Genomic DNA, 27,706 nt, shown 5'->3' with positions numbered 1-27,706 from the left:
ACTCATGACGTTTTTCGTGTTTAAACAACAAGGGGACGGTAAACCTTTCTATGACGCGCTATATGTATATTTATTTTTTTGCAGTACCCGAGGAGAGTAGCTACTCTCCTCACTTTGTTTATCGACGCAAAATATATCAAGACCAACAGCAGCAACAAAGACGTTGTTGAGAGGGTCTCTCTACAAATGTTACGTTGAGTCTGACATCATGGGAGCTCCGCAACCTTAAAAGAGCCCGTAAAAAAATACAATAGTAAAATCACAGAAGGCTCTCAGTGTGGAATGATAACGGCTAACAAACCGCTTCTCCTGCTCATTGCTGGGAGTCAAAGCAGCAGCAGTCACGTGACAGCAGCGAAGGCTCAGGCTGAGAGAAAGCGCTTCATTCGCCATACTGTGTTTTGTGCCATAACGCATTTTTCTCGCAACATTTTACTCCCACTCGGTGAGTACGTTTTCAGGCCTTTTTGTAACCCTTTTTGTCTTTTCAATTGCTCCTTTTTAATTTTTTTCTTTCTCCTTTTGCTGGGGTTTGAACATTGAGATTTGAAAAAGTGGTGTTTTTAGGCGTTTTTCGATCCGTGCCTCAAGTTTTTATTATGCAGTGATTCCTGTCGGGGCTATTCAGTACTGAGTGACACTGGCCAAATACGTGTTTGCAGTCGTGTCGAATCATGCAACTGGTTTTTGAATCGCCTTGGCAGTTCCATTTTTACGTATGCACTAGTGGTTTTGAAACATTTTTCTTTTTTGTTGTTGTTTTCTGCCATTGACTTTTGCTGTAGATATGCTTTGCTTGTATTTTGCGGTGTTGTTCATGAGAGTTTTGTGATTTTGATGTCACCGAGGCGAAGCGTTTGTATTTTATTTTGGTCCGTCTTTTCTTTGCCCAAAAGTCATTTTCAGACCTTTTAACGCAAAACTTTTCTTGCAGCTTATCTATCACGTTGGGTTATTTTTGTTTTTTCTTTCATTTTTTTTTTTTTGTAATGCCTTTGATTTTAAGATGAACTGATTTTTTTTTTTGGATGTGATCATTTTTCTCGTATATGATGCAAATTGGGGTTTCTGTGGAGGGAATCATTGTTTCTTTGGGGGAAATATCAATGCATCTTTGCTTTCAACGAAGATGAACAGACGATTCTCCTTTACAGGTATATAAGGACAAGAACTGAAAACCTTACAGCACATTTGTGTTTGCAATAAAAGCAAGGCGATCCTGAAATGTGTATCTGTGAATGATGTATTCTTTGGCTTTGAGGCTGATCATCCAATGCACATCTGCAGTTGTACTTGTTTATACGTTTCAGTTGAACTGTGGATGTGAAACTGTAGTCTACCTTGTAACTCTGTAAAACACATTTATTGTTATATAGATAACAATAACTGGAATGCAACAAACAATTGATCCATTATTGATTTGGCAATACATGTGTGTCTAAAAAAAACGACAAATCCTGTGTTTTCTTTGCGAGCATGTGGTAAATAAAATTGAAGACTTTTGTAACTGTTCAGATTGGGACAATGATCTGCAGCCAGTCCTGTCATCACTAACTATATTTTGCTACATCTTCGGTATATTTTCTAACAATGTTTTGAATTTGATTCTTAGGATACTAAACTGTAAAGCAGTATGCATTCTGTATATTATTCTATTCCTGAGGGCAGGTAAATGGACCAACAGAGCACATTTTGGCACAAGTAAATATCATTTAAACCACAATACTGAAGGAAAGCTTCATAAACACATGTAGATGTCTTACGACTCAGATGGAAACATCTGCTCACAGTAATTAGAATGTCAAACTGTCTCTTTAGGGTCTGTTCGAATAGGTGCTGCAAGCTGTAATTGTCAGCACCATGGACAGTGAATGGGTTAACAGCGTTTCAGCACAAGGACAGACAACTTTTTTTAATGGCAGCTAATATGTACAGCAGGGAACCTATTGTAAGCATATATAGAACTTGTATTTTCAGAATATTCAGGGTTCAATACCAGTTAGGCTAAATCGACAGCATTTGTGGCTTAAAGTTGATTACCACCAAAAAATAGAAATGCAATAATAATAATATTTATTTTTTATTATTGTTTTTTTTTTTACTTTTTTCCAGCATAAAATTGCCTGCAGCTACATAAAAGGGATAATTCACCCCAAAATGAAAATTTTCTTGTCAATAATTTATATATATATATATATACTCATTTATCTCTGCTCTTTTGGTCTATTCAATGCAAATGAAAGGTGGCCAGAACTTTGAAGCTCCAAAAAGGACATAAAGGCAGCATCAAAATAATCCATACGACTCCAGTGATTTAATCTATGTCTTCTGAAGCGATAGGATAGGAGTGGGTGAGAAACAGATCGATATTTAAGTCCTATTTCACTATAAATTCTCCTTCCTGCTCAGAAGGTGGTGATATGCATGAAGAATGCAAGTTGCCAAAACAAAGAAGAATGTGAAACATTTTTTTTTGCTTAAATATTAATCTGTTTCTCACACACACACACACACACACACACACACCTATCCTATCACTTCTGAAGACATTGGAGTCGTATGGATTACTTTTAAGCTGCATTTATGTGCTTTTTGGAGCTTTAAATTCCTGGCCACCATTTACTTGCATTGTATGGACCTACAGAGCAGAGATATTTGTCAAACAAATCGTCATTTGTGTACTGCAGAAGAAAGAAAGTCATACACATCTTTGATGCCATGAGGGTGAGTAAATGACAATATAATTTTCATTTTTGGGTGAACTAGGCCTATCCCTAAAAGGCAATTTACAATGAAAGTAAACAGGGCCAGCTCACAGACCGTTAAAATACTGTACACTCTGTACTGTGTAGCTACAATATTTAAACATGTTTCTAAGTGTTTATACATGTTAACATGAATCTAATGTGATAAAATTGTTTATTAACCTTGTCTCTGTAATGCTATATCCAATAATTGAACTTCATTGTCATAATGACGTAACACGGGTAAAAAGAGACGTTCTACCAAGGGAAGCCTACAAGGTTAGCAAAGTAATGCATAACGCTGCAGTCCTATATACATTCTATAGGAGGTACACTGTTGAGGAGACAAGAGGCCGTTCTTTTTGAATTGCTGTCTGTGGACGAGATGCTTCAGTGTGTTGAATAAACTGCTTTTGTGAAGAAAGAGCTCATCACTTAATGAATTGACCACCTGTCCGCTATTATTCAACATGATTTACACCAAAAAATCTTTTTGGTATTAGCTATTTGTGGAGTTTACTACACGTTAAAATTGCTGTTTTACAAAAGAAGACGCTGAAAATTTTGTGACAGGTAGGTGTCAGTTTAAGGCTTTCCCCATTCATTTGTATGGTAACTGCAAACGGTGACTTACTGTCATAAAACGCTATTTTGTCCGTTATGCCGTCTCCTGGTAGAGCCGTGGAGGTTTTTATCCCAGTATGAAAGATATCTATCATGTAATCCGACTAGGTAATTTTGCACGATATCTGCGCAAGGATACCATAGGGAGATGACGTAACTTCGTTGTTAACATAAAGCTGATCTGGTAGTTTGCCAGACCATTATTTTAAATCAACAGAAGAACACACTTGTCTCATACCTGTTGTCTGCATATGCTCATGATGTCTGGCGACGAAAACCAACCAGAAACTTTCTAAATAAAAGCAGCGTGCTTGGTATTTACCTGACAATAGGTACATGACGACAATATTTGTTTGATATACTGTGCTAGCGCTACTCACATGAATTATTAACTAACTTTACAGGTAAAAAAATATATATAATAATATAAAAATAATAAGTATTTTAGAAAAGAATTTAACAAAAAATAACTTTAACCTCTCTGGTTAAAATGCTGGTTGCTGGTACTGTTTACTTTCATTGTTAGAGTTTTATAAACATTGTAAGTGAAGACTGATATTTGATAAAAATATTATATTTATTTATAGTAACATTATGCAACAGATGCTATAGAGCTTAAAGGGATAGTTACCCAATAATGAAAAATCTGGTTATTTACTCACCCTCATGTTGTTCCAACTTATCATATCAAGTATTTTGATATTGCTCTTAATTTATTTGTATTTATTTATTCAATAAATTAAAGTCAATGGTGACTGAAGCTGTCAGTCACTATCAGGCTGCAGAGTATCTCATTTTCTGATTTACAGTAGAAATAAAGTCATAGGCTGTTTGGAACAACATGAGGGTGAGTATCATAAAAGTCGACAAATGGGTGAACTATCTCTAGTATTGAACCCGGAACGTTCCTTCAACTTTTTAAACTTAGATTTAAACTTGTTTAACTGAAAAACTCAGATTTCTTTTTCTCTGTAAGAATTATGCATGCTTGTGGCTGCTTTCATATATTTCCCAAAATAAATGATCACCAGTGGCACAGCAAGTGCCTGTAATGTATTTGGGTGTGTGCATTAGGTTATCATTTTCAGTACCAAACAGGCTACGAAACAAATATGAGTTGTTTTGTTGTTTTTTCTTAGTTCCTGGGCTTCACCTACAATATTGCAGTTCGTCCTCAGAATATCTCGAGTTGCTGTCTTAATGTGGGCCACTGTAGGGATTGTAAAGGTGCTGAGAGTTACGCAGGGAGCTGCAGCATTGAGATGTATATGGCGTGTGTTGAAAGGTGCCTCTGCTGCGTTGATAAATGTCTCTTTCTCTGTCATACCTCCAGCTGGGTGTTATGATAGCCAGCGTTACTTCCTGCGGTGTCTTCTCAGCCCTCCAAGCAATTTTCCTCTGTTATCTGGGCGTCGCACATGAGAGCTATAAATGAGGGTTGAGAAATATGATATCTTATGTGTGGAGATGGCTTTGCGCTCATGAATAAAACATTCCACTGCTAGTAAAGGACTGTTTACCCTGGACATGTGCCCATCATCCGAGTACAACTGGACTGTGTGTGTTTGAGTGTGTAACAAAAGGCTGAATAAATAAGTACTTTGGGCCATTTTAGGTGTGTGATTTGTCAGTTGATTTGAGGCGTTCTGACATCTCTTCTACTCTACCTGATATCCTTAGAAAGATATTGCCGTGTTACTGATAGCGGATGACTTCTTCCAGTCATTATAGCCACCGGGATGCTCTCTATCCAGAAGAATTTGCAGGGACGTCCCTCTCTTAGATTTTTAAACCGCCAAAGGAAGAAGTCGGAAAGGATCAGAGCTAAAACCTCTTTGAACGGCAGTCTCTAATCTGTCACGGGGGGAAAAAAAGAAGGCCAGTTAGTGAAAAGGGACATGTTGGAAGATAAAAACAGGCATAGGCAAAGAAAGCAAAATATATGGGACCATTTTTGAAAACGTAATTAACTTAAAAATCGCTTCCTGCCAGCAGTCGACTCATCAGTGACGTAAGTGCTATGGCGCGTTCACACGAGAAGTCAGAAGCGCACGCTTTGTATACAACAGAGGAACGAACGTAACCGCGAGAGTTAGGTCATTTCAACCAGCAGTCCAGCGCTGGCCAGAAGCAATGATTTAAAGGTAAAACATTTGTATTATCAATTTGTGTCTTGAACCAACCTATCGATTCGGTTCAGAAGACATTAATTGATCGACTGGAGTCATGTGGATTACTTTTATGCTGTCTAAAAATGCCTTTTGGACCGTCAAACAGCCAGCAGCCTGATGGCACCCATTTACTTACATTATAAGAACCTACATAGCTTCAACATTTTTCTGCTGAAGAAAAACAGTCATACACATCCGAGATGGCATCAGGGTAAGTGAATAATGAGAGATTTTTCTTTTTTGGCTGAACTATTCCTTTAAGATTAAACATGCGTATGTAATTGCAACTTTCTCCATGTGAAAAGTCTCAAAGACGTTTAATCAGTCAGATTCTCAGTGGCATTCTGATGAATACAAACTTTTATAGCGTGCACGTTTAGACACATATTCTAATTAACAAAAATCCATAATGATGAAAGGCATAAATGCTTTTGAGTCCACAGTGAGCTTATTTCCTACGATGGTCATATCTTAATAACAAGCAGAATTAGATAAAAGCTTTCTCTCTCTCTGAAGGACTCTATCCTCTCATGGACCCCTGTAGAGATAAACAGTTCACCCTTGGCAGTGAGCACTAGGCTTTTATGAGCCCAGAGGAGCCTGTTTCCCTTTTCTGAGCTGTACATTTGATAAATGTGAGAATTTGTCATTAAATAATCATATTCTGAACAATCCAACCCATTTCTGAAGAACAAGGGCAATCTGGCGGAGCTTTTAAGTGTCAATTACGTTAAAGCATTTGTGTTATGACACAGTCCTTAAGTGCAACCTCTTAAGTGACATCTGTTCCACTAACTTTTCCAATTAAATTGTTTGGTTAACCTTGATGATATTCCGAGTTTTAGTCAATGGTTAGAGTGAGCTCAACTGAATGATCAAATCAGAGATTACTGTGTTAAATATGATTATCCAGTTTGTTCAAGAGGAAGCTGTAAAAGTCAGATCCTATTTACTTAATACTCTTAAAGGGATAGTTCACCTATTAATTAAAATCCTCTCATCATTTTCTCACACTCATGCCATTCCAGTTGTGTATGATTACCTTTCATCTGCAGAACACAAGTTATGATTTTTCGAAGATTTATTTAAGCTCTGTTGGTCCATACAATGCAAGTGAATGGGTGCAAAAATGTTGAAGCTCCAAAAAGTGCATAAAGGCATCATAAAAGTAATCAATACAACTGCTGTGTTTTAATCCATGAGAAGTGACATGAGAGACAGATAAATATTTAAGCCCTTTTTTGCAAGAAATTCTTCTCCCTGTCCAGTAAGGGGCAACATGCATGCAGAATGCGAATCACCAAAAACACAAGAAGAAGAATGTGAAAGTTAAAGTGGAGATTGACTGAGCAGGGAGGAGAATTTATAGTAAAAAAGGACTTTAATATTGACCCACACCTATCATATAGCTTCTGAGGACACTGATTGATCCACTGGAGTTGTATGGAATACATTTATAATAGGGATGCACCGAAATTAAAATTCTGTACCGAAACCGAAACTCCAGTATACATTTGGCCGAAAACCGAAACTGAAATTGACTTTTTTTTTTAAACCTATTTAAAAAAATAAATATGTTTTTTGTATAAATGTATTAATATGATACTTTTTCATTAATTTCATGAATTTAATGAATCTGAATTGAAAAACTACAAACCAATAAAATAAAATCACACTTTTATTGAAAGTAACACACCAAAATTTGACAGAAAATATATTAAAACAATATTATATATTAATCTTCATTCAGTTCTTTAACAATCAAATTTTACAGATTTTATTAACAATTATCCAAATAATGCAAAGTTTTAGAAAACTATAATATGCAAAAACAGTTATAACAGTCAAGTAATGAACTTAGCTAGCATCTTTCAAAAGACTAGCATCTTTCAAAAAGTTTAAATATGCAAGTCTTTTTAATTAAAACAACAGGCATAACACAGAATGGCAGAGGGCTTCTATTCTGTTTATGTAAACGTATGTCTACTTTAAGTGAAAATGATTGTGCAAAACAACAGTGCATGACAGCAGTAACAGAACTAAATCCAACCTCAAACTGTAAACAGATGTAGCCTCAAGTGAAGAACAAGTGTTGCATGGCTACACACATTTTTATATAATTGCTATACAACATCATATTGGACCGCTTTCTATTTAAGTACAATTGACAGGTTTCTCTTCAAGAACAAAAGTTGCTAAACTTTCTGACAGTCTCTCCTGTCAGAAATCTCATCAAGAACATGAGATGCTGCACTGAACAGTTTCTCACTCTCTGTGCTAGTGCTTGGGGCAGATAAATACCTGTGTGCAAACCGCGCAAGCAAAGGAAAGCGGTCTTTGTTTATGCAACCGTAGTCAAGGGGATTGTCGCTTCTGGCAATGGGTAGTTCAGCTAGATACGTCTCAAGTTGTGGTGTAGCTGCGCTAGTTGTGGCACTGCTGTGGATCGGGGCACTTTCCTGTAGAATCTCTTGCTGTACTCTGTGTATATATATCTCTTGAAATTTCTCCTGTATAAACACTGCAGATCGCAAATTTGATGTCCTTATCAGAAACTTCGAAGAATTGCCACACTGCTGACATGATCGGCCTTTGTTGGGTAGCACTGTGATAAGGGCTAGATCGATCCAGAGTGAAATCTGAGCTTATTTCATTACAACTGTACTCTCTGGTTTTCACTTATTATGTGTTATTAATGCCACAATTTTTCATAAGACATATCTTTCATTTTATATAATTATTATTGACACTAAAGCCCTTTTTCCTTGTCTTCATGTTTGATTTTTCCTCTTAAAGCCAATTGCTGCCTCAGAGGCTACCAAGCTCATTCTACTACAGAAAACAGTTGTTTTACAGTGTGTTTAGGTTGACAGCAGGTTAATAGGCTGGACAGAGTGATGGCTCTAAGGGGCATCAGTTCAATAAGTGTGTGGTGTGATCTGCGGTTTGATGCTGTCATTGACTCGCTGCAGAAGACTCTGTTCTGTGTCCAGCCCGTTATGTGAAGCTGCCTTTCTAATGTTTGAGTGCTCTTTGGGCACTGTGAGCAGGAATAATCCTTTTCTTTTCCTCTCTAAATGTGTGTATGTGTTCAATTTTGCACTTTAAAATGGGACTAGGCACTAATTGCTGGGTTGTCAATTTAATTCAGTTATGACATTGGAAAGACTAACTAATATCAGCGTGATAGCACAGAAAGTCTTGCTGGCTGCCGTTTGTTTGAAGTTTTCTTCGTTCCACATGGCTTACTTACTTTTTACTCTTACAAGTTGTTCCAAATGGGGTTGTTACACATTTTGTTCCAACTGGGGAACATTTTCTTTTGCGAACACTGTGTTCTTATTTGCCAGTTTCGGAGGTGGCATTTTCTTTGAAAGTCTCCCTAAAATGACAACATCCTGGAGTGTTCTGTTGACTTTTTCAGATGAAACTAGTGTTTGGTATGTACTGGTCATTGAAGCTGCCAGTTTAGGTGGACCTGTGAGGAATCTTTCTCTCAAACTAGAGACTCTGACATACTTGTCTTCTTGTTGTTGTGCATCTGGGCCATCTACTTCCCTCTCTGTCCTGGTTAGATCCAGTTAAATTTCTTCTATCAAGACAGTGGTGCATGGAACAGACTTCTATCAAAATAATAATAGACTGATGGAGTTCTAGAGACACTTGTTTTTTTTGTTTTTTTACTTGACATGACTTGACTTACACAATGGTGACTAAGACATTTTAGACATTACAGTTTTATCTTCTGCTAATGCCTGATCTTCTGTAAAGCTGCTTTGAAAAGAGGTGTGTTGTGAAAGGTGTGTTGTGAAAGGTGCTATACAAATAACAATGACTTGACTTATGAAATGCATGTGTACTCAGTGCATCAGCAACAAAAAAGACCCAGTTTTGAGATATCAAGTCAAATTTATTTGTATACCGCTTTTCATAACATGCTTTGTTACTATTGTTTTCTTTAGGTGTAAAACTTATATTTAAGTACCTAAGTGCAACTTTAAAGAAATGTATCATTAAAGGTGCACTCATTATTTATTTCATTTTTGATAATTGCTAAACTTTTAAAGAGGTCATGACATGCTCTTTTTTATAATGGTATTATTTTTACTGATGTCCACTTGTATTGCTAGTAAAGTTATTTTTTTTTTTCACCAAAACGGTAATAGTTTTTAAATATATGATCATTTTCCACCCTGTCTCTGGCCCTCTGTCTGAAATGCTCAGTTTAGGCCCCAGCTTCTCCTTTACACTTCAATGTATACACCCACAATTATGATTGGCTAACATCGTGCAGCACTTCGAATACAGCCATATACTGTATATTTGAAACTCAATCAAATATACATTTTACATTTGATGTTGGGCGCACATTCGTGAGTGTCGCCAAGTTGAAATCATATGACCATCTGAACATTACTCGTTTTTATCTTAATAATCAACTGTAATTGGACACTTTCACTTATTGAATAAATGAATCATGGCTGACTTCAAATAATTTATTTTACAAAGACATAGGTAAAGCTGGCTCTGATGATTTTTCCAATGATTTTCAGGTGTTAGCTTCATTAACATAATCACTGGCCAGGCAGAGGGAGACAGATGTCCATTAGCATCTCTCAGCGGGATGTGTTAATCACTTGACTGTCTGGAGTCCCAGCTGAGTTAATGCCTTGAAACACTGAAAATACAAATCCGGCTTGCTTGAAATTATCCCTGGATATGGGTGGAGTGAGAACACACCACCAAGGCAGTGACCAATGAGTGCAGTTCATGTATAAAGTGTTTGTTTTTTTTGACAGAGGACAGAAGTAATTTTTTTTCTGCAGAAAAAGCATGGCATCTGGAAAGCGCTCATGGATGGTTCATTTGGAGGAGACGTGTATTGCTATTTGGAGTCAGCATGTCTGTTTGTATAACAAATCTCATATCTCATATGTCACATGACAGATTATAAAAATAAAAAAAGTGGTCTGAGATCACTGCCGAATTCAATGTACATGTTAAGAAACCATTTCAATATGCAATAACGACTATGAGTAGTCAGGTTGTAATTAACATTTATACTACTGCTTCAGTGAAAAGGCATAGAACAAAGTCAAAGGCGATCTTTAAGTGTGATACCTTCCCTCCATTTTCTGAAAATGTGACAGGCTCACTGACTAGGAGGACAATATTAGCTAAATTAGTCATTAAGTGTGACACCCCCACACAATTTGAGTATGTCTACATTAATCTGGATACATTTGAAAACTGTGTTTTCATTTCAAAACACTCTCCCTCCACACTAGCGTTTTCATGCGTTTTCCAAAAGTTGCTCGTCCACACTGAAACATATGAAAACGCTTACATCATGTTACCGCGCATGCGTTAAATGTAAGGTCTAAAACGCAATTGTCCTCGTGTTCCGTCGCCGGACACCAATTCTGAGTAAACTTCCCTTTGCCTTTGTACAGCCATCCCATTGCGTTCCTTCAAAGTAACATTTATTTTTTAGCAACACTATCAAAGTGAGAATCAAGTACAACAGCGCCGCTGTAACACGGGCCGCCATCTTGATTGTTTTGTTTTGATAGATCACATGACTGCGTCACATGACAACAAATACATCATCATTTTCATATATGCCCATTTTCACAGTCCACACTACAACGCGAAAACGGCGTTTTCAAATTTATCCACATTGGAGTGCGTTTTCATAAAGCTCAGTTTTAGCGGACAAAAAACGCTGTTTCAGTGTGGACGGAAGGCTAAAGTGGAGAGAAAAAGATGCGTTCAAACGAAAACGTATTAGTGTGGACGAGGCCTGAGTCTACTAGTGTAGAGCCAGCTTAACTGAGAACGTCTGATTTTGCATCTATATTGCTACATAGTAGGGCTGTCACTGTTATGAAATTTGGCTGACGATTAATTGTCGAACAAATAATTGCGATTATGATGGATAACTGTGTGTTTTAGGGCTGTGATGATTAATTGTTATATAATTGTCATATTTCTTTAGATGTGCTTTCTCTGCATGTGTGCTTCATACACTTTAAGAAGTAATTTTTACACATTTATCTTGAAACATAAAAATTCAATAAGAAAATGGGGATATGCGATTACCTTTTAAGGCTTTAAAAACTGACATAAAAGGACATGAAAAATAATGTTTTATTTATATATATATATTTTAAATATGTCTCTCTTTTTGGTCATCTTTAGTTTTGGTCAATTTGGTATTTGGGCATTATAATGTGATTGAAATTAGAATGCCCAATAATAGTGTTTGTCTCAAATAACCGTGGTTAGATCAAATAACCGTTTTTTAATTATCGCGACAGGCCTACTAAATAGTATTTAATTCCTTGCGGTGTATGGTAACATTTGTGCCCACATGTACAAGTACAGCCTTCAGAATGTGTGTTTAGCTACATGCTGCATGTAATCCTTAACGTTTATTTCTTACTGTGAAATATTTATACCTCGTCTGTGGCAGATTAAATCATGCTTCACTTCATGGAATCAATTTCACAGCCTATTTCCGAAGCGTCGTGTTCTGATTTCGACTGATGTCATTTTACCCTACTATTTATTTAGCTTGGGATGCACACACTGTCGTATTCATCCCGCTCTCTGTTTATTATATCAGCTTGCATAAAATCATCATTAATACAAATGATTGACTCCCCAGCATAACAGTTAAGCTAGACTGTTTTTTCGCCTGTTCCCTGAAATAATTTTCCCCTTCAGAAACACAATCACAATCATTTACAGTATAGGGATGTGGGTTATTTATTAAAGGGAGACCAGCACCTTTCTGAACACTTAGTGCAGTTCTTCGGCTTGTCAAGATCAGGGAAAGCTGCATTCCAGTCGACAAGATCTGTGGACTTTATGTCAGAGTTAAAGTGGGACAAAGTTGCGCTCTCATACTGTCATAATTTTTGTACTGACAAAAAGTTGCCCTGTTACATCCTTCTACTTTTACAATACATTTTTGCATCCATCCACACTGGTTTTTAATTGTATTCCTTTGTAAACATGCACTAGACAAATGTTTTTGACCGTTGTGCCCAGTCTTACACAGGAGCACCACATTTTTGGACATTGTGTCAAGTTAATAAGTGCATAAACTGTTAAAACGCTTTGTAATCATTTAGTTATCAAAAATAATTTTGCTAAGTTACTGAAGTGAGCATGGATCCAGGCATGTCCACTGGAATATACTATAGTCTGCAGTGTTTTTCCTTTGCTTCAATGCAATAAGAACTGCAGCCTGTGGGGAACTACTAAGAATAAATTGCAGAGGGCCTGGGTTGCTCAGCGGGTAAATATGCTGACTACCACACCTGGAGTCGTGAGTTCAAATCCAGGGCATGCTGAGTGACTCCAGCCAGGTTAGGTAACCAAATTGGCCTGGTTGCTAGGGAGGGTAGTGTCACATGGGGTAACCTCCTGGTGGTTGCTATAATGTGGTTCACGGTGGGGCGCATGGTGTGTTGTGTGTTCTCCATGGTAACGCGCTCAACAAGCCACCTGATAAGATGCACAGATTGACGGTCTCAGGCAACTGAGATTCTTCCTCCGCCACCCAGATTAGTACGCCAGCAAAAGGATTTAGAGCATATTGGGAATTGGGCAGTGTGTCAAAGTGACTTAAACTGACACCTGGTGGTGTGGATGCTGCATCATTAAAACAGTAGTTTTCAGTTACCAATGCCATTGTAGAAATGCCCTATGCACACTAAAACAGGATTAATTTGTCAAATAACAGGGTGCTTTTATAAGGTTTGCTTATATGGTTTTATAGAAAAAAATAATAATTACATTTAAATAAAACAAATTTTAAAAATTGCAACCACTGATAGCATTGTTTATTTGTACATGCTGTCTGCATTGTTTCAGCTCCCAGTTCACAAAAGGAGTTTTACAAATTAGGTTTAATGGTGCAAACACTCAAATAATAGTGCTTGATGTATTTTTACATGCCACAGGTCTCCATCTTGCATCTTGAGTGCTAGGTTGTAAAGAATGCAGCAGACTATAATAAGACTACAACAAGGTGTATTTTACTGAGACTTTATAGTGATCCAGGCACCTAAATTGGCTCTCTTAAAAACCAAGTGTATATATGCCTGATGGTTATAACACTCTTCTCCATCATTTGATCATTTGAGTAATTACTGCATGAATATCTCTTAAACGAAATTCCATTTGCAGGTGGTAATAACTCATTGGTAATTGCGCCAAGCAAATAATGCTGACTTTTTTATGAATAAGGCACAGTCTATAAAAGCCTTATTATTAAAAAGCAAGGATGTGTTTGTGCTTTAATTAACAGCAATTATATATATAATAAAATTAAAAAAAACATGGCATAGTGCAACATCTACGATAGCACCTGGTTAAACTGAAATACAGATGTTTAGTGAATAAGATGCAGGGCTTTGTGCCGGAATACAGTACACAACGTGTCACAACTGAATTCACCCATGTCGTACCTAGGTCTTGACAAATGCAGAGTATTAACATTCTATGGCAGAAGTGCTTATCACATTGCCTTATCACACACATGGCCAAACAAAATGAAACCCTGTGTTGGTTCAAACTGTTGAGCAGGTGGTAGTGGGGTACAGGTGCTGGTAAAGTGAGTAATACCAGATCCAACTGTCCTTTGAGAGATGAATGCACCGCAGCTGCTCCATCTGGGTCACATCAGTCAGCAGCAGCTGGGCCGGACCGACATCAGCTGGACTTCACCTGGACCAACTGGAATTGTATGCTCAGCCCGGAGATGTCAAATATCTAATGTGGTAAATTTCACAAAAACATGCAGGTCAAATTTCACCCCAGAAATAAAAAAATAAAGAAACTGTATTTCACAAGAAGGAAATCTTATTTATAATAAAACCTTTATGGTTCTTAATGATTTCTAGGATCGTTAAGATATTTAGGACCATTAAGATCAAAACTATTTGCATATGGTAAAATACCTCTTTAGTTGCCCCTTTAAAAACTTAATTATGTAAACATTATTTAATTATACACTGCATAAATAAATTATTTAACTGTTTTTGCATAATTCAAATTTATAAGGGGTATTTTATTAAATATGAGCCAGAGATTAAATATGACCCAGCACTATGTGACAGAATCTATCAAAAATAGTCGAAAGGTTTGCAGCGGGCCATTTTGGTAGAAACTTGATATTTACTTGATTAAAATGGGCAAGGAGGAGGCGGGACCCAGCTGAACAGTCAAAATAATGTTTAATGAAAACTTAAAAGATGCAAACATAAACACACACGGCAGCTGCAAATGGCTCTCTCTCTCCGGAACTGCCCCTGGTCCCGCCCTCCTCCTCGTCACATGACTATTCTTTTTTTATAAAGTCTTAGCATCACATTCTCACAGTCAATGTAATTATAACATTTGAAATGTAAGTTGTATGCTCTTTAACGTGTTGTGTAAAAAAACTATAATTAAAAAGCTGAGACCTTCCTTTTTATCTAGTGCAGGGTCGGGAACCTTTTTTCACTAAGGAGCCAGTTTTTAAATCTTTGATTGATTGCCAAACCACAAACAAATAATTTACAATTTTACTAAGTTTTTCAATAAAATACAATGTTTATATTGCCCATAGACTACTCAAAAACAAACAAATATGCAAATATTAATAGGTAACATGTTGCAATATGGAATTAATATAATAATCATCATAATAAATAAGCCTAATAAATTCCCTTGTATTCCCAAAAAATGCTGCCGAATGTGTCTTCTTATCAAATGTGTTTGTATTCTGTTTTGGTCATATTTATGCTGCCTAAAGAAAAAAAATAAAACTAAATTTTAGGTTCAAGGTGAACGTGTCCTGTATTACCTTATAATTTAATACATTTCCTCCTTGTTTATTTAATACAAAGAAACCTGTATATTACTGAACCTGCAGAGTTGCGTTCACAATGTGTAAGAGCGATCTGAACTCGCAGTACCTCACGAGATGATCGGAGATCATGTGCAGCATTCTCATAGACTACATTATTCTTGCAAACAGTTTTCAGTTGAATGAAACAGAGAAAAAGGAGTGAAAACTCTTTACATGTGCTTGTTTCTCGAGACAGTGTCCCGTTGCACACCTCTGAACAGTGAATCAGACACGAGCACTGACAGCTTTTCTTTTGTCTGTTCTTAAAAATATAACAAAGGGTGTTTCTTCAAACACGTCAACATTTACATTTACGCATTTGGCAGACGCTTTTATCCAAAGTGACTTACAGAGCCCTTATTACAGGGACAATCCCGCAACCTGGAGTTAAGGGCCTTGCTCAAGGACACAATGGTGGTGGCTGTGGGGCTCAAACCAGCGTCCTTCTGATTACCAGTTATGTGCTTAGACCACTACACCACCACCACTTCATTTCTTGTCATGTGTCACTCCGAGACACCTTTCGCAGGTAGATGAGCAAAATTACTCGTGCATGAAATGCATTTGGACAAGGAGCTCACAAACTGGATTGAGTCTCGTCGCATTTTGTGGGTGCTACATCACACTCTGGTTGCACCAAAAAATAACGAATGTTCCTAAAATTGCTCGTCGAAAATGCTCTTAACTGCTAAGATCAATAGTTATTGGGAATCTATGAGTCCCAGAAATGCATGTGTGTGTGTTGGAGAAGCGCTTTCATTGCACTCAGAGCTCACTGCGCGCATACATCAAATCAGACACACATCAGTATTTTTTCTTTCGTCAGTTCTTCAAAAACTATTCACGTTTCATCAAACATGCGTCTTTGTGTGTAATGTCTTGTTATATATCTCTCCAACAAGTCTTTCATGTCGCCTTCCGCAGTGGCTGGTACATCAGCAAAATACTCGGAATGAAAAATCAGCATTTGGCGGGTGTTCATTTCAAACCTTGTTCACCAGAAGTAGGCTGTAAAATTCGGAAGAAAGTTAATAAAAACTGTCATTGACTTCAAGCTTTGCAATCGCACCCACAATTTCTGTTGGAAAAGTATCTCTAGAAAGTTTTAAACGACCATGTGTTTGTGAATGGTGAAAGACCTGGTGAGCCACCTGATTTTTAACAAAGAGCCACATGTGGCTCGCGAGCCATAGGTTCCCGACCACTGCTCTAGTGCATAAAACCCAAAGTGTGATTTTTGGATCAATGCAACTCAAAATGATGGAGCAGGTTTTGTGAGATTCACCCAATGAGCCATATGACATTATCATCCCCTGAACAAACCACCCGGCTAGATTGTTCTCTTGACCAGATGTCCCAGGTGCCACTAGTTTATCGACATCACTCCATTTTATGAGTCTTAACATCTTTCTGTTGAGTTCGGTGTTATTAGACTAGATTTCTTGAGAAAGTCACTCTCTCCACAGGTCACTGGTGTTTCTCCAGGGTTGCGTCAACTCCGCTCAGACTTAATAAGAGACAGACCCCAACACAGTCCGCCACCGACAATCTCTCTCCCTTTCTGCTCCCTTTACTTTCCGAGCCACAATGGGAACATCCGAGGCCAATCAGTTTCTGATGAAGCATAACCTCAATTTCCTTTTTCTTTTACATGAGGAGAGAGCAGGATAGAGGGATGAAAAATGGATTTGCATCTGTGTGGCTTTGAGGTGTTCAGAGTGAGAGCGGTGCTGTATTAGACTCTGTCAATGTGAGATTTCTCAGGGTTTGCTTGAGGATGTGAAGGTTTGAAGTGAGGTGTTAGGGTCCTGTGATTGTGGACTGAGACGTCTCATCTTCTGAAATCTGAACCCGCTGCTCCACTGTAAAAGATTTGAGCTATTATGGTGCTTTTGCGTACCATAAAAGCTGCCCATATGACATGTGCACTCCATTCCAAGTTTTCTAAAATCATACAATAGCCTTGTGTTATGAACAAACAAAATCTAACTACCCTGACAAATCAAACAACTGCTTTACTAACAAAGCTTTTCCAGAGTAACTTTTCTTTTAAATTGTGCAAAATTAAAGAAACCATTGAAGTGATCATGTACATAATAACATGCCAAATTTTATGGATATAAATTGCTTTTATTAGTAGATTGTAGCATTGTTTTTTTAAGTATCTGCCACCCTTGCCATTGTAACATCAATTGTAATTCAGAAGGAAATCACGGCTAATGTATTCATTCAGCCAATAAATAATCAACATTTTTCATACTTGGTTTACACTTTTCATTGCAGTTTAATATTACAAGCTTTAACAGACCCATAGCGCTGTATTATTCAATAAGTGTAAATTAATAACTGCTGTTGTTTCTTGAGAACAAATTCTCACTCTGACATAACTGAGCATGTGATGCAATTAAGTGCAATAGCAAATTATAACAGAAGCCCAAAATCTTAAACTAAATATCCTTTTAGCTGCTGTTTTCTCTTCCTACAAGTCAAATATTTGATTGCATTTTCTGCTTCTAAGATTTTTACCACTGAGGAAAAGACCCCAGTAATCTCCTCTAGAGTTTTAGAAGAGATTTCAACAATGTCAAAGTGGTCAGATTTGGCAAACTTAAACATTTCTCATCAAATTAAGAATCTGAGTTATGCTATGCCCATAATATTATAGTTTTAACCCCAATTAATAATATAATTTAAATTGCATTTCATAAATTGTCTCAATAAAGACATTATTTGTGTTTTTTAATCCTCCTAAGGAGACAAAGCTGATATTTAAGTGAAACATAATTAAGAATGATGTTGCTAACATTATGTCTCCAGAGCCAAGAAAAAAAACAACCTCTGAACAATCATTTTATCCCTAAGCAGATATCAGAGACATTGAATTTAACATTCCCCGAATCAATTAAACAGATATAAATCAGCTGTAGAATCTATAAAAGCAGTTTTGTTCTATGGCAAGGATCGTGATTTTACACCATTCCATTAAAGTATTTTATTTAGAGAAACTAACAACACAGTACCCTAGGCCTGTTGAAAGTGTCTCTGACAATCAGAAACGTTTTTGAATGTGCATTCTTGGCCACAAGTTTGTAAGCACCCAAAGTTTTTTATAATGCATCTTTTGACAATAAAAGAATAATCAATGTCTGTGCATAACCTTTCACTTTTTTCTGAAAATAAATACTTTAATTACAAGTACCTGATACTTCATGTATGACTCATCTATAGATTAATGCAGTACCCAATTTCTTCACTGCTTAAAGGTGCACTCGGTCATTTTTTTTCAAATTAGCTGTGTCAAATTGGCTTACACTGACACCTGGTGGAGTGGATGCTGTATCATTAAAACAGTAGTGTTCAGTTACCAATTCACTATGCACAGTAAACCAGGATTCATTTGTCCAATAACAGGGTAGTTACTGAGATTAAGTGAGTGATATTCAGCTGGTCATGTGATGCTAACATGCATAGGCAGAAATCGCGGGGGGGGGGTCGGGGGGGGTCAGGACCCCTTTTAGAGGTTGTCCCCCCCCAAAATATAATTAAAATATGTGTATTGTAAATAATTTAATTATATATTCTTAAAATAATTGTTTAAGAAATAAAATGATACAAATGCAAACAGGGCAACAACAAAAAAAAACCTTGGTGTCCCCTTCAAAAATTGCTCTTGAGAATTGTTATGTTTATTGCCCCCCCCCAACATTTTGATGAAATTTTCGCCCCTGCTAACATGGCTGCCCCCATGAGGCACCCCTGCTCCATATAGAATAAAATAGCTTTTATAAGGTTACCTTATAAGGTTTTATAAGGTTTAAGGTAAGAGTGGTCATGATTTAATGCATATGTTTCAATATTACTAATCAAACTTTTTAAATGAGGAAAGAAATGAATGAGTGGACCTTTAAATAAGTGGTAATATTTGTGTTTGTGTGTGTGTGTGTGTGTGTGTGTGTGTGTGTGTGTGTGTGTGTGTGTGTGTGTCATACAACGTTTTGGCAGACAGAGAGAATAGAGTGCAATTCTTTGTCTCCGAAAGTAAAAATCCCATTCATTTTCTCATTCATTTTCTGATTACATATACACCATTAACATATACAACCATTACAGACAGACCTCCCATGAAATTTGAGGTTGTAAAGCGATGATTTGATTGTGCCATTCCCTCATAAAATAAAGGGATAGTTCACCCAATGGAAATTCTGTAATCATTTACTCAACCTCTTGTTGTTCCATGGAACACGAAACGATGTATTAGGCAGAATAACAGCCTTAGTATCACTTCACTTTGATATATACGGAAGAGGATTAGGGCCAAGCAATAATAAAAAAAATAAAGCATCTCGAGATTAAAGTCATTATAATGCGAGATTAAACTCGTTAAATTTCGAGAAAAAAGTCGAAATACAATCTTGAGAATAAACTCATTAAATATCGAGAATAAAGTCATTATAATGCGAGATTAAACTTAACGAGTTTTTTCTCGAAACACAACGACTTTAGTCTCGATATTTAATGAGTTTATTCTCAAGATTGTATTTAGACTTTTTCTCGACATTTAACTGAGTTTAATCTCGCATTATAATGACTTTAATCTCGAGATGGCTTTATTTTTTTATTATTGCTTGGCCCTAATCCTCTTCCTAGTATATATATATATATATATATATATATATATAATATATATATATATTTTTTTTCTCAATACAATTGAAGTGAATGGTGTCTGAGACTAACACCTACTTTTGTGTCATGAGTCATGAGGGTGAAAAATATTATGACAGAATTTTTGTGTGAACTATCCATTTAATCCCATCCTTTTTCCAGTTTACAATACTTCAAATAATACTTAAAAATCTAAATTTGTAATGTTCTGATTAATCTTGAAGCTGGTTGGTTTGGTTCATGGCTTAGAACTCTACATTGATCGTTTTGTAAAATCCCTATGGAGAAAATAAACGGGAAAAATACTTCCGGCACCAAGGCCTCTGAAAAGTGGCCGGTCACTGTTGCGCTCTACTGCATTAGAAATGAGTTGGGAGATATTGTAGATATATATAGCATGACATGAGAAAGTCAAAGTGACAAGGAGAAAGTGTGCAGGGCAGTATGTTCACTTCTGAACACAGGAAGCTGAATATTGTGTAGATCCAGAAGAATCCAATGCAATTTCTATTGATGTCAGATTCCATATGTGTTTTGTACGTGATAGTATATGTGTGCGCATTTCACTCAAAAGATAACACGCATTCAGGCATGACAGAACTGGCAATAGCATATCAGATCATCCTTTTAACTGTCTAAACTGAAATGGCGTTGATCTGATAAAAAACTGCGGTTTAACTAACCTTTCTATCTGTCCTTTTCTCTACGTAAATGGCAGCCATGCTGCTGGCAGTTGCGTGCTCAGTTTGTTCATATATCAGCATGCGTCTCTGTCTGTGCGATGACAGTGGAGAGTCTCATCTCTCTCTCCTGATTATTTTTCTTGTCCCATGTTGATGTTGATGTTTAGAAATGAGGTTGTTTGAGAAATGGCTCTATGAAATGTTTCTGTGCTCAGTCTTGTATCCTCTCTCTTTGTCAGTGCTTTTCGTCTGATACTCTAGTCAATATTTTCCAGTTATAAAGTGTAACCATCAACTTGGTTTGCATCTGTGTATGAGATTTGTACAGTACGACTCCATAGAAACTCTATGAACTCATCTTTTTTTGAGCAAAAACAGAACATTAAAGGGTAGAATGATTACAAATTCACACAAAACGCAATGACATTAACGTTTAAATGTCACTGCGATTTTGTAAATGTGTTCATTGCCGTGATTTTATAAATGCGTTTATCCATCTGGCCACTGTGCTATGTTTTATTATGTCAAGGCTGTTCATGCACAGACTACTGGCTTGAAGTCTGGTCCACATTGTAGTTTATTCTGGCCAAAAATCACCTACTTCCAAAGAATCAATACTGCTGAAAAAACATCTTAAACCAGCCTGAACAGGCTTGCTGGTCACAGCTGGTCACTCGGGCTGACCATGCTATGTTTTGGCAGGTTTTAGAGGAGGTTGTTTAGAGTGGCACTTTATAAGTTGTTGGTCAGGCTGGGACAACAGCTTAAACTAGCTAAGACCAGCAATCCAGCTCATGCTGGTTTAAGATGTTTTGTTTTGTTTTGTTAGGTAATGCCATGAAGGATTTGGACAAATGAGGTGTAAATGATGCCCTCACAATCAGTCAGTGTGAATGGAACAATGGTGTTTTATTGGTTTTATCCAAATGACTGTATTTTAATTGTTTTTGCGCTTTTGATTTCAGTAGATGCTTAGTTAAATGTTCAATTTAATGTCAAAAGTTTCTCTCTCGCTTTTATTTTGTTGAAATTATTCTACTAATTCCAAAGGTCTCTTGGAGCTCCTTGTTTTCTTCTGCATTCTTGTAATTTGTGAGGTTAACAGGTCTTGAACAGATGAAATTACTGGCTCTGTCTCTATTTGATAAAGGCAGCATCTCTCTTCCCAGGATCAACCCAAGCACACTCATTAGGAGCGAGATAAAGCTTATTACTATCAATATTCAAAGTATTTATGGAAATGAGTCACAGCAATTAGGCAGCTATACAAACGAATTGAATCAGAGGCTTAGTTAGGAAAATCAATCCACATTTAAACAATCTGACAGAAAACCTATTTCAATATCTAATTAGTATGAAAGTGATTTGGGCACATAAGCGCGATTCATCTGCATAAATCCAGTATTCAGAGCTTCTGCAGGAACACACATAAATAATGTATGATGCCCTTGTCATTAGAAATGGGCTCTTCTTTTGAAAAGAAGCTCTGTTCCTCCAATGAGTTGAACATAAACTGAAGCTACAATTCTTTGCATTTATATGCAAATGCAGTGCTGTCTATATTAAGTCAAGAACTGTACACCGACTCTGTCATTTCTACCTTATTAAAGACTGCATGAAATCAAAATTGACCCTATTTAATCTTAAATAATTTACATAAAGTTTACTGTGCATGATTTATCAATGCCTGTTTTACTAAAGAGAGATGTCACTTCTGGAAAGTTTATTTATTTATGTTTTTTTAACCACTAGTTTGGCAAGTATTTAAGACATCTACTTTGTGCATGAAGTATATTTTTTAACATTTGTTTACAGACATTTTAATTGACTATTTCACAATTCCAGTGGGTCAGAAGTTTACATACACGTTAAGTTAACTGTGCCTTTAAGCAGCTTGGAAGATTCCAGAAAATGATGTCAAGCATTTAGACAATTAGCCGATTAGCTTCTCAGTAGGTGTACTGAATTGGAGGTGTACCTGTGGATGTATTTTAAGGCCTACATTCAAACTCAGTGCCCCTTTGCTTGACATCATGGGGAAATCAAAAGAAATTAGCCAAGACCTCAGAAAAAAAAACGAAAAAAAAAAACACAAGTTTGGTTCATCCTTGAGAGCAATTTCCAAAAGCCTGAAGGTGCCACGTTCATCTGTACAAATAATAGTACGCAAGTATACACACCATGGGACCACGATGCCATCATACCACTCAGGAAGGAGATGCATTCTGTCTCCTAGAGATGAATGTAGTTTGGTGTGAAAAGTGCAATTCAATCCCAGAACAACAGCAAAGGACCTTGTGAAGATGCTGGAAGAAAACAGGTAGACAAGTATCTATATCCACAGTAAAACGAGCCATATATCTACATAACCTGAAAGGCTGTTCAGCAAGGAAGAAGTCACTGCTCCAAACCGCCATAAAAAAGCCAGACTTCAGTTTGCAAGTGCACATGGGGGCAAATATCTTATACATTATATAGAAATGTCCTCTGTTCTAATGAAACAAATAATTAACTGTTTGGCTATAATGACCATCATTATGTTTGGAGGAAAAAGGGAGAGGCTTGCAAGTCGAAGAACACTATCCCAACCATGAAGCATGGGGGTTGCAGTATCATGTTGTGGGGGTGCTTTGCTGCAGGAGGGACTGGTGCACTTCACAAAATAGATGGCATCATGAGGAAGGAAAATTATGTGGATATATTAAGTAATCTTAAGACATCAGCCAGGAAGTTAAAGCTCGTCGCAAATGGGTCTTCCAAATGGACAATGACCCCAAGAATACCTCCATAGTTGTGGAAAAATGGCTTAAGGACAACAAATTCAAGGCATTGGAGTGGCTTTCACAAAGCCTTCACCTCAATCCAATAGAAAATTTGTGGGCAGAACTGAAAAAGTGTGTGTGAGCAAGGAGGCCTACAAACTTGACTCAGTTACACCAGTTCTGTCTGGAGGAATGGGACAAAATTCTTCTTACCAATTTGCTTGAAATGAAAACAGTCCTCCTTTCCTGTAAAATCAATCAATTGCATGATAATGCAGAACATCTTAGGTTTTTTAAATCCATAAGGTTCTCTTTCTCAACGCCAGCAATACCAGAAGTTATGACAGCCGACTCGTCATCAAGATCTCGCACTCTTCACTTAAAGTGTGATTGCGTCACTCAAGGACAGCTAGAAGGCCAGGACTGGGACATATCCTATAGACCACACCCTCAAGAACAAATCAATCAATCTGATTGTCTGATGAATCCGACAATCTGACTTAAGATGCCTATTCACTAACACTATTGAGGGATTCTGTGGAAATTCTGAAGGCTTGACGGGGTGGAGCTCAGCTTCGGCTAAGGAGAATGCCTTTGTGCATGCGATTTGTGAAACAGTTGTCACATTTTGCTTGTAAGCATCAAGGAATAAATTGTAATTGGATAATTTGTTTTAGTTTTTTACTATTCATTTGTAGATTAATGAAGAGATGAAAGCAATTGAAAATACATAGGCAAAAAGTTCAATGAGAATGAGAGGATGAAAAAATATTCATTTATTAGGCATGTTAAGCCAGCAGAGAAGGCTTTGCTGGCCCTGAGTAATCGCCACTGGTGTATGGAAACTTCTGACTTTAACTGTATATATTTTTTTTTTTGTGTGTTTTTTTTGCTGACGTTACTAAGGCTGCACAGGTGGGGAAAAATTATGAAACATTAACCAATAATATTATAGCTTAACATATTACATCTAATCAAATACGATGGATTTTATTCTGAAGTGCATTTACTCAATAAGCTTTTTGTAAGGGTTAAGTCAGAATTATAATTTTGTTTTATTTACATGCACATAAATGATCAAGCAAAGTCATATTAGCCATTGGGAAATTCTGAATTTTCTGATACATGTGTTGCTAAATCTTGTAAAGAAACGTATCAATATCAAAGATAGTTGAGCTCTGCAGTGTGGTAGGGACTTATTTTGCAAAGTTATTTACATTTTCAGTGCTATATTTCAATAATATTATAGTCAGCTAATAATAATGTGAAGCTAATGACTCATGCTTCATGGTTTGCTTCATGCATATTCATAATTTGTTAGATGCTATTCATAAATCAATCAGATTTAGTCCAGGTGTATTGGGGTATGCTTCTACAAGTACAACCGAAACACAAGCTTCTGCCTGGTCATATATTGATTATTTGTTTCGTTTACTTCCATTTTGCTTCTGACTTAAATGTGTGATATAGTTTGCGACTATTTAACTCGGAAGTAGGAGCTTACCAGGTGCACTTAAAAGCAACATTATACCGCACACATATATAGTATGACAGATGGCCATGCATGTAAAAATGCCCTGTGGGATGATTAGAGTGGACCAATCAGGATGTTTCTACTTTTATTCTAATCTCTTTAATGCCATCTGTCCAGCGTGTACATAGTTTGAGCTTTAAGACTCACAATGGATCAAGTCCAAGCTCTCCTATTACTAAGGTATTATTTATTGAAAAGCATCTGTTGGTAATGGACATTTTATCATCCAGGATCACCTTTAAAATCGTATTTATTACTTTAATCATCTTTAATGTCATACACTTCCCTCTTTGTATTTGTACCACCAAATGTGGTTGTTTGTGCGTTTTCATCGGTCAGAATTAATTGACCTGTTTTTATTTCAGCATCCTGTGTATCACTCCTTAATTTGATAAAGATTAAATTGAGTGTGTGTGATTATATTGAATGCCTTAAGCAAGCTAATGTGTGAACTGATTTGATGGGTAAAATTATTCTCGCTGGCTCCTGGCAGACAGTTCTTCCTTCATTTCCTCAGTTTATTCTTACTACAGATGGATGGCTCTTACTGCAGGAGTATTATGTGTTCTCTGGTACAGTCTGTACCAGTCTAATAATCACACTGATAGAACACTTTAAGATATATCTTTCTAAATTTGTCACCTTATCAAATTTTCTCTCTTTCCGGCTTGCGTCCTTAACTCTTCCTTCCAGATGGTTCCTTCCTTCCTTCCTTCCTTCCTTCCTTCCTTGCTTCCTTCTTTCCTTTATTTTTCTATCTTTCTCTTTTTCATTATCACTGTCTCTTTTTCAATCTTTCTGTCTTCCCTTCCTTTATTTTTCAATTTTTCTATTTTTCAATATAACTGTCTTTCTTTTCCTTTATTCCTTCTTTTATTTTTCTATCTGTCTCTTTTTCAATATTACTGTCTTTCTTTTTGTTTTTTTCAATCTTTCTGTCTTTCTCTTCCTTCCTTACTAACTTCCGTCATTTTTTTCTATCTTTCTCTTTTTCAATCTTACTTTTTTCTTTCTTTCTTTCATTTCTTCCTCCCTCCCTCTCTTCATTCGCTGTTTAGTTCCTTCCTTCCTTCCATCCTTCCTTTATTTTTCTACCTTTCTCTTTTCAATATAACTGTCTTTCTTTATCTTTATCAATCTTACTGTTTTTCTCGTCCATCTTTCATTCCTTCCTTCCATAGCTTTTCTTTCTTTCTTTCTTTCTTTTTTCTTTCATTTTTAATTTTATTTCTCCCTCCCTCTCTTTATTTGTTTTTTAGTTCGTTCATTCCTTCTATATTCCTTCCTTAATTTCTTATTTCTTCACTTCCTTCCTTTCCTCTTCCTTCTTTTTTTTTGCATTCCTGGTAAATTCTCTCATCTACTGTTATCATTGTGGAGTATTGGAGCCCAAAGCACTGGTCCCTCTGAATGAGACCAGAATAATTCAATCAGATTGGGTGAGATCTCATTTCAGGCTGTTTGCAGGCCACTAAGCACAGGCTTTGCAGCTGTCAGAATCCAGCACAAAGCCTTGGGACCTGTGATTGACAGCACTTGGGTTCTTTCAGGTTGAGTTCATCATTATATTCCAGTTTTCCCTGAAAGTTCTGCCCATTTTCTGTTGCGCCTCTTTGGCTTTCACATTACCCTATTACAGCCAGTGTGTTTGTGTGTTCATCCGTGTCTTCATGTCTGTGAGAGTGTAGATGCTTGCACACAACACTGATTGCTGGGACAGTCCTCGTGGAGCAACATGGGGTTAAGTGTCTAGCGCAAGGACAACTTATTTCCTGGATTCTGGGTAACCCCTAATTTTGGATTAAACCTTTGTGTGTGTGCATTCCAGTCAGAGTTATGGATGGGACAGGATGATTCACTAATCAGTTAGTGATGTTGATTAGTATGATTATCTTTATTTATTTATGTATTCATTTATTTTTAGCTTTAATACATTTTAATGGCAGTGCTTTAAAGGGGATGAATTTTACACAATATTTAAATACACAACTAAATATTGTCTGTACCACTAGCATCACCAGACGGATTTACAAACAATATTGTTTTTAAATACAATTTCTGAAGACTTCCCATGTCTCCCAATGTTGGTACCAACAGATGATTCGTCCCATACTCACACCATTGGTCCCGCAGCAGTGCTGCTTTTTTGGGCATAATGCTTCGCTTATACAAACAGAGGAATATGGTACCACAAAGCTCATGGATGAACAGTCCAGTTGGCCAAGTTTGGCTCAAAAGGTCATGACCTGAAATTGTAACCCATGTTTTACAGGGACAAAGAACATGCACTCAATATGCACCCTGATGAGGAAAGAAAAGCCACCCAAAATAACAGCCCTAAAGTGCCCTGAGATGGCTGGAATTGAAAATTGAGTGCATTGCACAACTTTGGTTCCTTTAAATGTGGTTGAATAGTGCAAACAGCTTGTGACTGTGTGTTGCGTTTACATCCTGTGTTGCGTTTTGATCTCTGGATCACTCTCTCTCCAACCGAGAGCTTATTTTCTTTTCTTTATTATGTGCCTCATGTTCAGAGCGTACAAATCCAGAATATTCACATGACTTGGTTTGACGTTTGTGACATTTCTCATTTGTATACATAGAGGTGGCACAGTAGGA

At 36.9% G+C, this 27,706-nt stretch overlaps 1 protein-coding gene across 3 annotated transcripts in view; it reads left to right on the top strand.

Moving 5' to 3' along the window:
* The first annotated feature begins 261 nt into the window (after window positions 1-261).
* The window catches only part of LOC127634846 (RNA-binding Raly-like protein), a 155,317-nt gene continuing 127,872 nt past the window's right edge, over window positions 262-27,706 (top strand). Inside the window, exon 1 of one of the 3 annotated variants that reach the window (XM_052114557.1) lies at window positions 262-445. The gene's annotated coding sequence lies outside the window, so the exon portion shown is untranslated. Of the gene's footprint in view, window positions 1,155-3,289; window positions 3,318-27,706 lie in introns of those variants that run through there. The other 2 variants (XM_052114556.1, XM_052114558.1) reach the window with 2 other exon arrangements.

This window comes from Xyrauchen texanus, chromosome 42 (genome assembly GCF_025860055.1).
Source record: "Xyrauchen texanus isolate HMW12.3.18 chromosome 42, RBS_HiC_50CHRs, whole genome shotgun sequence".
Classification (NCBI taxonomy): domain Eukaryota; kingdom Metazoa; phylum Chordata; class Actinopteri; order Cypriniformes; family Catostomidae; genus Xyrauchen; species Xyrauchen texanus.
The sequence above is the reverse complement of the archived record's forward strand: the minus strand, read 5'-3'. Positions and strand labels throughout refer to the sequence as shown.